Raw genomic sequence first — 12,384 nt, forward strand, 5'->3', positions numbered from 1 at the left:
TATCAGCACTAAAAGCAGAGGCAGGTTTAACATCCCAGGCTTCTAGGCGTCGTATTACTAGTATGTGATTGTTTCACAAATTTTATTTCAGCTCACTTCGTCGTCCTCCCTACATCAATCCGCCGGCACGCATTTGCCTCCGCATTGGTCATCCCCTTTAAGTAGCCCGGCCATGTACGCGTACAACTACATTTGCATCGTCATTCTTTCCACGCTCAGCCAAGGACTGGAACAGCCTTCCACACAACATCGCCGCAATCACATGCCCATCAACATTTGCGAACTGTTTAGCTTCTACCTTTAAGAGCGAATAATATTTGTATCTAACGTTTTTTCTTTGTTTATTCAATCTGATTTTTCAATGTAACCCACCCCTTATGTAATACCCCCAATCCTGGGGGCCTTTAAGGTAATAAAGTGAAGTGAAGTGAAGCATTGAAGTTGCCGAGGAAAGTGCTATCACGTTAGCTTGCGTTGGAATTGAAGCGGTGTTTTTCAGCAGTGACAGCAAATCTGCCAGAAAAAGTTTTACCTAGGGAAGGATCTCACCTTTAGTGCCCAGAATCCTAGGCCAGAGAAAGTTGGATAGGAAAATTTAAATAATTTGGACTCCGCCCACGAGCAGGCCTGAGATCTCTACCGCCGAGCCGCTACAGGGCCCATCGATGACCGACGGAGCAGGGAGCGCATGGTAAAATATGGGGAGATCATGCACCATTATAGATTGGAGCGTAGACTGGTACCGCCACCAGACCCGGTATTAGACAACAGACAAGCAGCCACGTGGAGGCGACTGCAAACTTAAACGTATCAGAAACCGTTTATGGTGAACCAGATGTTCCCTGAGGCCAGCAGTGATAAATGTAATCTTTGTGGCCCGAGAGGGACCCTCCACATAAAAATCCGGTAATGCGCGTACTCTCCCAGGGGGACAAACAATATAGACAGTAGAGACACCTGGGAGACCCTGCTGCGCCGCTGGGACCCTGAGCTTCTACTCCGGCTTGACCAACTGGCTGAAGAGGCTGCTGGGAACCAAGACCCTCCAGCCTGCATCTGAGGCGACAGCACCCGCCCCCTGACTTGCGTGTCGGGTGTTGGGTAGATCAGCTTATCCGTTGGAGATAACAGTTTATTCTCTCTCTCTCTCCCACGTAAATTTAGTTCCGCATTTAGTCCTCATAGTCCCTTCTGGCCTCTCCGGCCGCTGCTTTCCTTTCCTATCCTCCCCGGTAGCTGCTTTCGGTGGCATCGCGCACACCTTGCTCAAGCAGCCGCCGTGTCTCTTCCGGCCGCATTGTTCGCATCGGCCGGCACACCCAGCATGGCGCGGTCGCAGGGAAGTGAGGTGGAGGCCCCGTATGTCTCGCGACAGTCCACGCCGCTGCCGCCAGCCGCCGACTGTGTGGGAAGGGGAGTACGAAGTGTTGCGGTACGAACCCCGAACTCACGCTGTAAGCCTCCCGCGACGAAGGGAGCGAGAGACACTGGGGTTGTAAATCATCGTTGAGGAAGGGGAGAAAAAATTAAATCAATACGTTAGAAACGAAGGGCGCGTATGGTCCCGTGGTTATTTGAGATACGGTGTGCTCTTTGCAACCTCTGTAAGACGCTTACGAATTGAAAATAAATCTGGAATTATATGGGTTCGAATCAAGCAAAAAGTGTACAAAAGAAAAATTGTCCATTAATGATCTCCAAGGGGTCAAATTAATCCGGAGCCCTCGAAGACGTAACTCTCTTTTCCTTTCTTCTTTAACTTCCGCTTTTGCCGGATCCCTTACGGCGCGGCTTGGGTGTCCACCGAGGTGCGTGAGACAGTTACTGCGCTATTTGCTTTCCTTCTAACCAATGTTCAATTTTCGAAAATTGTCCATTGCTATACCATAATTAACGAGCCATCGGTCAGACCAGTTCTAAACCTGCAAACCTCTCAAAGCAGACAAAACCCACTTGCGTCAGTTATTGCATGTCAACATCGACCTTAAAGCAATTAGGCGCCCAAAATACAGTAAAACAATCCGCCTTTACAACAAAGGTAATTATGTTATAATGAATGCTGAACTGACAGCGTTTTTCGTAAGTTTTTCCTCAAGTTTTCATTCACGAAGTATTCATGAGAACTGGCTAGCATTTAAGAATAAACTTGATGCCCTAGTCAATGCATTCATTCCCCAAATAACTTTCCACACTAATCCATACAAACCATGGTTTACTAAATGTCTTAAAAGGTTGGAAAATAAAAAGAAGCGCCTGTTCCGCTCGGCAAGAGCCCATGGAACGCAAAGCGCATGGCCGAAGTACCGCGCTGAGGAAAAATCGTATCAAACTGCTATCCATGACGCCAAGCACAACTTTGTTCATCAAGACCTTCCTAATATGCTCAGCGATAACCCCAGGAAGTTCTGACAAGCCGTTAACCCTCATCATGAACACGCGATTACCCTGAAAGACGAATCAGGCGCGGATTTGACAGACTCTGAGTGCGCTACTTTATTCAACGCCGCGTTCTCATCCGTCTTTACTAATGAAACCGAAACACAACTTCAGACATCTAATTTACTCTTTGAGCATGCTATGCCTGTAGTCGCATTTTCCTCACTGGGTATTGCGTCCTTAATTAGAAACATGAAAATCTCATCTTCATCTGGTGTAGACAATATTAACTCAAAACTTGTAAAGAACACTAGTGATATTTGTGCCGAGTTCTTATGCTTACCTTTTACCCAGTCACTCTCAACAGGACAACTACCGGACGATTGGAAAACTGGAAAGGTCGTTCCTGTCTACAAATCAGGTAACAAAGATTCGCCGTTAAATTACCGACCCATTTCCCTTACTAGCGTACCCTACAAACAAATGGAACAGGTCATCTATACTCATATCATAAACTTCCTCGACTCGAACAATTTTTCCCATTAGTCTCAACACGGTTTTCGGAAAGGTTTTTCTTGTGAAACGCAGCTAGCCCTATTCATTCATGATTTACATGCTAATCTCGATTCTAACCTACAGACCGACGCCATTTTCCTGGATTTTGCAAAAGCATTTGACAAGGTACCTCATAAACGCTTAATCCTAAAACTTTCTCGTTTGAACTTGCCCCCGACATAGTAAAATGGATAGAAGAATTCCTGACTAATCTCTCAAAGTTTTTCGTTGTTAACAATCAAAATTCCAATCCGCTACCAGTAACATCAGGAGTTCCTCAAGGTTCTGTACTAGGCCCGCTTCTATTCCTATTTTATATTAATGACTTACCGACCAATGTGTGCTCTAATATTCGCATGTCTGCTGACGACTGCGCTGTTTATCGCACAGTTACTAACGCCTCCGACCCAACATACCTTCAAGACGATCTAAACCACATACAGGAATGGTGCGACCGTTGGCTAATGGAACTGAACCCTCATAAATGTAAACGTTTGTCCTTCCACCGCCGCCGTAACCCGCTTGATTTCCCATATGTAGTCGCTAACGTTCACCTGCAGTCCGTTTCATCATACAAATACCAAGGCGTCACGCTGTGTAACAACTTATCATGGGCTACACACGTTACTAACATCATTTCCTCGGCTAATAAAACTCTCCGATTCTTACGACGTCATCTTCGCCACGCCCCACAATAGGTAAAATTACTAGCATATAAATCTCTTGTCAGGTCAAAGTTAGATTACGCATCGCCAGTTTGGAACCCTAATCACATTTACCTTATCAATGCGCTCGAGTCACTTCAAAACAGAGCAGCCAGATTCATTCATTCCTCCTATTCGTACGATATCAGTGTAACATCTTTAAAAGCGGAATCCAGTTTAGCGCCCCTTCCACTTCGTCGTCGTATTTCTAGCCTCTGCCTATACCATAAATTTTTTCATAGTTCGCAGCGCTGCGCTCCCTACATTGCCCAACCAGCCGGCATATCCCAATACATTCGTCATCCTTTCCAAGCGTTTCGCCCCCGCGCCCGTACTGTTACCTGTGCCGCTTCTTTTTTCACCGTGTTTCTGTAGACTGGAACGACCTCTCCAATGACATCGCTACCATCTCATGCCCATCCACATTCGCCGAAGCTGTTACCAACCATTTTTCAACATAACACTTGTTCATTTGACTGTTTGTACCCACACCTTATGTAATACCCCGAGTGGGTCTTTAAGGTATTAAAATGAAATGAAATGAAATGAAACTTTGATAGGACCAGATGGGCGCCAGTACATTCACTCTACACTGTAAGAAATGTGTGTGAAAGGACAAGCATTTTTACGGAAATTTTCTGTTATCATACAGAGAATATCTGCTTTGCGCCCATAACAGAAACACGTTCACGGAAAAGAAAGTAATTTTCTGTTTTTGGAGCCGCAACACCCCCAGTTCACCTAACGTTGGTGACGTGAGCACCGCCGTTGCACAAAAAAAAGTGATCCGAAAAACCTTTGCCACCTTTCATCAATCACGTTACATAGCTTAAGCGTCCAAAAGTTTCTACGCGCAATATTAGCGCGCAGAATGAGAAGCAGTCCTATTGGCTGCGGTCCTGCATTCTTCAATTGACGGCATGGACGTGATGCGCGGTGAGCTAGGATAATACCGGCGTGCTGTGTCCGTGATTTTCACCGATCAGACCGTTCGCACACAAGGTGAGTGGTGCACATTTTTACCGGCATGAACGATACGCTTTTTGTCGTCTTTTGGGAGTATCGTTGCGGGCTTGTACTGCTATTGAAACGGGCAGTGAAGATAAATCGCCGGGGGAGCTTGGAAAATCTTGAGTGGACGGATAGCTTTAGTTACCACTACAGATCTCAAGACTAGCAGTCTCCCCTGCTAGTTGTGAGCGTCCTAATGCACTTGCAAAGAATCAAGAGCAAGCCTGCGTTTGCGTGGAGAGCGAATGCTATTATTTCGAATAGCGTGCCCACCACAGCCGCTTTAGCGCCGATGCGTCACTGCTGCTTTACTGTGTCTCACAAAAGGTGCACAGCGCGCGGAGGAAAGAGGAGCACAAACGAGAAAAAGGGAAGAGCGCTATAGTTTGCAGGAATACGATGTGTGCACAAATTCTGCTTTGTCTGCCGATGGGCACACCTGAAAGGACCGAGTGAGTGAGCGCGGGAAATTTTAGGCCAGGGAAGTACTCGATTGGTTAGCGGAAGAGTACGTCAAAGAACGCGGGATTTTCAAATTCGTTTCTAGTATACGAAAGGATCATAAGTGTACGTTGTAGCTTTTTAATTTTATTGACGTTTATTCATGCAGGTGCAAGTAATACAGTAATTATGTTTATTTTGTAAGACTTAACACTGATTTTATTTTTGGGCCGAAATAGTGTTGCACGTGTCAATGCAGTCTGAAAAGTTTCTCTACGGGCGTTTCAAGTGCTGAACTTGCGCTGCCACAGGGAAGTTTATCAACGGCACTGATGCCATTCGAGTCGACATTCGAAATTTTTGAGCGCCTTTTATACGCGAGCTCAGTCTGGATCCTCCAATGGCAATCGCCATCGCTTCGGCCAGCCCGTGGAAGAGGTCAAGGGAGGAGTAAATGTATGAAAAATGGTCAAATTACCCAGATTAAAATACAAATTATAAAATGGCTGTGGCTCAACTTGGTTAAGCCGGGAAATCGCGAAAGCAATACCCATGGCTACGCCCTCGCTCACATGATAGTCGTGCTGTTGTGGTGCTTGTGTTCCTGGGTTTCATGGGCTCGTCGCAGTCGTTTAGTCAAGTTCCAACGTTCGTCACTGCTAAGACTACAGCTGGCTCCATCTTCACTGTCGACAACACTGAGCGAATCAGTCCAATCATCCACAGAAGAGCTCGCACGTTCTCGCCGAGCCGCATACTGGGCACGTCGCTTAGCGAGTCTTGTTTCACGCTCTTCCTCTGTCTCTCTGGCTCGCCGCTCTCTTTTACGCGCATTACGACGAGCTTCCCTAGTGGTAGGCGGCATCGCCTCGAAGCAATGTTAAGGCGCTGGTGGTTGGCACAGCTACTGCTTTCTAGCGACGTGAGTCGAGCCTAAATCTCTTCAGCGTAACGCCACAATCGCGCTCCTAGCGGAGAGCGCGGGAGTTAGGCGCCCGTGGCCGCCGCGATCTGCTCCGGCGGCTGCGCGCGCCGTTGCTCAAAAGCGCGCTTCGATCGCGGAGGCCACGCCGTGGTGGCACCGCCGCGGCTTGCGACGGCGCGAGTCGGTCTCCCTTCTCTTCGGCGTGACGTTACAAAGCACCTGTTGCGCTCCTAGCGGAGAGCGCAGGTGTTAGGCGCTGCTGGTGGTCGCACCGCCGCCCCACGGCAAAGGCTGAAAGTGCAAGTAGTAAAGCTTTCGCTTTAAAAGGGGGCGGAGGGTGGAATCCTAGGCTAGGAGGCGCAAGCCACCGCCTGATAGGAAGGGTTAAGCCCCTACCATCCATTCATCCGCCCGCCCACAACCGTGCCGCGCGCGTCTGCTTGGGCTCTGTGGCTGTTGAATACGATATCTGCTGCTTGCGTTTTTCTGGTGCTTCTTTAGCAAATATTTTGTGTACTCGCTAAATGGGTGCCTCGAGATAACAGTACACCATTCAGCATTCACTACGCGAGCTCGAACTTTCCGCAGCCCTGCGCCGGTCACGAAGACTGCGCACCTTAGTACCTCGTTCTATGCTACTGAAAACATAGCCATTTACAAACAGTTTGCTCACTTGCTTGAGATAATACGCAAGCTGCGCTCTACTTATGTTAAATAATCCCCTGTGACCTAGTAGTGTGACATTTGAGGAGGCTGGCAGGTGCAAGGTTAATCACTACCGGTCAGCCGGATTAACTGCAGTGCTAGCACAGTCTCTCGACACCACTCTATGGAGGGCCTGTTTTGCTCTTCACAGGCTTTACACTTTCTTCTGGTGCTGTATTTGACTAAAATGATGCAATGTTTATGTATTGTAGATAATCCAGCACGTGTAAATGCCTCTTCTGATTTTTAGGGCCTTAAGATGTGGTTGGCACTTATTTGTATACAATCCAAAGCTTTTCACCACGCATTGTTGGGAAAAATAAGAGTCTGAACAAGCACAGAAATGAATTATTTATGCTTATGATCTGCTGCACGCTTATTTGTAACTGGTTTATAGTTGCAGCTTCCACATGGTGCTACTTTAGTAGACAATTCTAATACGCATTTAACTCCCTCTTATGCCAGGAATCTGCCAGTGATGACATCGACATGCCATGTTCTTCTTTCATCATTGCAAAATGTATAATTCCCTGTGGTACCGTACTCGGGCGAGCATTCCTGATTTAAAACTTGTTTTCTGCAGGAGGCAGCTTCCTTACTGCAAAGAGCTTCACCATATGCATTGACACCCTGCAAGTGATCCACGCAGCCAACCCATACCAGGCTTCAATGTCATGTTTTTGGTGTACTTTGCTTTCAATGTTGTGTACCCCAAGGAAACAAGCCTCTGCTTGGAGTTCACACAGCGGTAAGTACTGATCTCACTTGTTAACTGAGTTGTGACGACCTTTCTTGTTTAGGTTTCGGCACTTCTCACATACGCGGGAGATCAAAGTTACAGGTATACACCACTTTATCATAAGACGTTTCTATGAAAATGCCAACAAAGTGCAAAAGCAATTTTTAAAAAGTAAGAAAATGTTTGCTGAACTAATCAGCTATGGAATGAAATTTTTCTGCTGCTGGTGATCGATTAATGCACCTGGTAAAATAGCGCTCTGAAAAAATCTGTAGAAAGGAAAGACAGATAAAACTATTTTTGTGGAGTTGCTCTTTAACCACTTCTTCACAGATTATGGCTGTACTACCTGCATGGCATGGCGCCCAGTCACTAATATGAAAGGGTTGGAAAGGGTACATGGTAATATATTGCTTCTGAGATTATGTCGCAGTGTGCGGCTATTTTGGTGGATGTAATGCACGTTGCTTGCTCATAGGGATCATAGATATTTGCCCAGAGGAGCACAACACCTGGGGGAGAGGGTTTACTGAAGAGTGCATTTGTGCATGCAATGCCAGTAACCCTTTTGTGGCCATGTAACCATCCATTGTTTATGGATAGACTTGAATGTGTCGCCATGCAGATTTGATGGATTTGACGTCGTAGATGGTACTTCGCAGAAATTGTCAACATTCTTTCGCTATTAGTAAGTATGAGGACCTGTGTTCATGTAACTGTGGAATGAACTTTGTGATGGTTTGATAGCATTTACACTACGGCTGCTGGAGCTTCTTTGATCTTGAGCTCTGGCAGCTGATCGTGTTCTGGCGTTATTTGGAGGGTATGCTATATTTTGTATTTTGTTTTTGTTTTTATTTTGTGGTGCATAATCGGTGTTCGGATAGGATAAATGACGAGGATTTTAGTATTTGTCCAATGTCTGGTTCTTTTCATTGCTGTATTATGAGGAAACACATTTGTCTTGTAATCTAAGGCAGTTTTTAATACTCTGTGCTTTAAAATAAAAATTTGAAATATGAACACAGTTAGTGGAGACAATGTATGCACACAAGTATAAAGGCTATGTTAACCACCTGCATTAGAGAAATGGAACAGAAAAAGCAAATATAGCTTCATAAGTCGCATTGAAGCTGGACTTTCTTCAAGATGAAATCAGCTGCCTCAAATAAGAGCAAATCTATTTTTATTGCAGCATTTCAAGTTTCAGTATATAGTTTTTTGCTGTGAATAGATCATGTATACTGTCCATTACCATTGGCTGCTGTGTTTTCACGCCTCTTCAGTTGTCATAGGATTTTGACCTAAATAGTCGGGGAAACCATAGAAAAGTCAGGGAACTGGAAGAAAGTAGCTTGCTTGAAACTCTGGTTTAGAGGCGGGTCATGCATGGTGTTCGTTCTTATCGTGCCCGTCAACATGACTGGAATCATGGTGTAAGTGTACAAGGCTTTGCAACCACAGTGCTTCATTTTTGCACCCAAAATTTTGTGCACACTAAGTCAATGAGGCTACCTTGTTCACGTTAGCAGTCATTTTGTGAGTTCTGTCAAAAAATAATCTTCTTCACCTCCAACACTTTTTGAAATTGCATTAATCTGCTGTCTTTTGTCTATATTTATTTTATTTATTTTTATTTATTTATTTATTCGATACTGTCAATCCCATCAGGGATCGTAACAGGGAGGGCATTCAAAGTACAGAGGCACACACAAAAAAATAGCAATGGTAATTAATCAAAGTACATAAAAAATATGACACGAGATTATACATTAGAATATACGAATAACAAATAAACCAGAATGAGGAGCATGTGACATGATTTTGGCAGACAATAATACCACAAGTGAAAACACAACGGAAGGAATAACTTGGTAATGACATATATGAACTCAATAAATACTAAGATATAAGTAGTTGATTTTCCACACGTGTGCTAAAGGAATTCAATGATGGAGTACTAACAATGGATGTGTTCAAGGTGTTCCGTTCGCGTATAGCACGAGGGAAGTATGAATATTTGAAAGTGTCAGTACGGAATGAAAACTCGTTTAGAGTGTGTATGTGTTTATTACGTGTTAGTCGCGTTTGTGATTGTGATATGTATTTTGAAGTGGTGACTTTTAATTGATTGTGTACGAGTTGGTACATGGTTTTAAGGCGCGCTGGTTTTGCTCTGTTTTGAAGGGTTAGTAGTCCTGCGTGTTTGATTAGTTCTGTTGGTGAGTCTGTCAACCTGTGTCTATTAAATATACATCTGACCGCCTTCCTCTGCACTGCTTCTATTTGTTTAGTGAGCTTGTTAGTGAAAGGAAACCAAACAACATTAGCATACTCTAGAATTTGTCTGACATATGTGTTATACGCAAGAAGCTTTGTTTCTGATGGTGCTAGTTTGAGGAGTCTCTTAATGAAAAATAACTGTTTTAGGCGGTTGATGTGACATTGTTAACATGAGAATCCCATCTGAGGTCAGAGGTTAGTGTTATGCCTAAATATTTATATTCGGACACCGAATCAAGAGGAATATTGTTTAATGTGTACTGAAAATTTGATTGGTGTATCTTTCTGGTTACGGATAAAGCAACTGATTTTTTAACATTAATAGTCATCTGCCATTCTTCACACCACTTGGTCACTGCTGTTAAAGCGTTATTTAAAGCTATATGGTCATTGACGCAGTTAATTTCCTGGTAAAGTACACAGTCATCGGCAAAAAGTTTAATATTGTGAGAAATACTAGTTGGTAAGTCGTTTATAAAAATTAAAAATAAAACTGGGCCAAGAACACTACCTTGTGGCACGCCGGATGTAACATTAGTTGTTTCGGACTTAACATTGTTAATTTCGACGAATTGAGTACGGTCACTCAAATAATCAACGATCCAATCTACTATAGGGCCAGCTCCAAGGGTTGCAGTAAGTTTCATAATAAGTCTGGAATGTGAAACGCGGTCGAAAGCTTACGAAAAGTCTAAGAAAATGAGATCGATTTGTTTCTGCTGATCAATAGCGAAGGATATGTCATGTGTAAGTTCGATTAGTTGTGTGACTGTAGAAACTCCTTTCCGAAACAGTGCTGAAAAGGTGTTAAAATTTGATTTTCCTCTAAGTAGGTTGTTAAGTGCTTTAAGATAATGTGCTCTAGTAACTTGCATACAGTGCTTGTTAGTGAAATTGGTCTGAAATTTGAGGGATCTGATATGCTTCCTGTTTAGTGTATAGGTGTCACTTTAGCTAGTTTCCATTCTTTAGGAATGGTGTGCGATGACAATGACTTGTTAAAAAGTATTACTAAATATTTTGCTACCCATTCGGCATATCTACGCAAGAAAATGTTAGATTCCATCAGGTCCTGATCCTTTCTTTGTGCCCAAGTTTAATAAGAGGTTTAAGACTCCTGCTTCTGTTACAGTAAGGGGTTCTAAATTATTTCCTGAGCAAAAACTAACACGAGGCTTAATTCCGTTGTCTGTAGTGAAAATAGAAGTAAAGTAGTTATTCAGCGTGGTTGCAATATTTCTGTTTTCCTCTGGAGAAGCTTGGTTATCTTTTCGTGATTTAGGGTTCAGGTGACGCCGGAACGTATCGGGAGCATCTTTTAAGAAACGAGTCAGCGTATTAGTAAAGTAAAATGTTTTAGCTGTTTTTATTTTGGTTTTTAAATCAGTGATGGCCGAGTTTATTTTTTCGATTCTTTTTGGTGATGGATGGCGTTTCTGCACTTTTTTCAGCCGTCGAACTTTTCGCTTGGCATGAATTACGGTTCGAGTTATCCATGGATTACATTTGCGTATTCTCTTAGTCTTGGTAGGCACATAATTAGTAACGCAATATGACACAACGTTTTTGAATCTCTGCCACAATGTTTCTATGTCAGTATTGATGTCATCTGAGAGTTGCTGAAACGGTGTTAGTTCATGTGATAAAGTATCAAGTATGGTAGTGTCGTCAGCTCGGTTGTAGTCTGGGTACGTTATTGTAGATGGAAACTCACAATGTGGTATTTAAGTAGAGCAGTGAAATTTTTGTGTGGTTTGCTCTCGCTACTCACTGCGAGAGAAGGCTGTGGCTAAAGGTACGCCGGATGGACCTGGTGCATTTTCTCCCCTTAGTACGTCGGATAGACCCGGATCATTTTTTTTTTCCAAGGACATCGGACAAATCTGAGAGTGTTTTTCAATGTCCGGCCATTTGATTCTTTCCCGGCAGTCTGCTCGACTTACTCTCATAGTGTTCCTTTGAATTCTATCATGATTATTCATACCTTGGGCTCAAGAATGTTTACTCACTGCCCGGAATGAGCCAATTGGTGTTTGGCGCACATACTCCGAGAGCTCCATGCAATGAACTGCTTGATCGCATGACAAACACCATGTTCTCCGGTTGCACCGCTCGCCATATGTCGTTTTGTTAGGGTGTGTGAACTGCAAAATTATTCCTGGCTATTTCCATGCAGCATGGTGCACATGTGTGCTTTTCTGTCGTGCGCCGAAGTCCGCTATGTGAACTTGAAGGTTTGTGTACTTACGATGATCCGCTGTTCCTCAGTCGAAGCTGAGTGCGCGTGCGGGATCGGTGCTCCAAATACATGTGTGATATGTGGCATTGGCTGAGAGGGGCCCATTGGCTCACGCTAAGCTCGGTTCTCTCAATATGTGCAAATTTCCCCCTGAAAGACCAAGCAGCGAGCTAGGCACTTTCCTTGTATTCCCCTCAGAAACGTCAATGTTGGCCTGGAAGTGGTCTGTACTGCTTCCTGATTTGTGGTTGCTCCTCCACAATGTTCGTGTGTATTGTGGTGGAGTATTTCTTTGAGTACCCTAGGTCAACGCTGTAAATAAATTCCCCATACTATTGCTTTTGCATGGCTGTGAGCCATAATATAAATATTTTAAAGATGAATATTGTATCTGGTGATAAAAAAG

Source organism: Amblyomma mixtum, chromosome 2, assembly GCF_055824585.1.
Source record: "Amblyomma mixtum isolate Tamu chromosome 2, ASM5582458v1, whole genome shotgun sequence".
NCBI lineage: Eukaryota > Metazoa > Arthropoda > Arachnida > Ixodida > Ixodidae > Amblyomma > Amblyomma mixtum.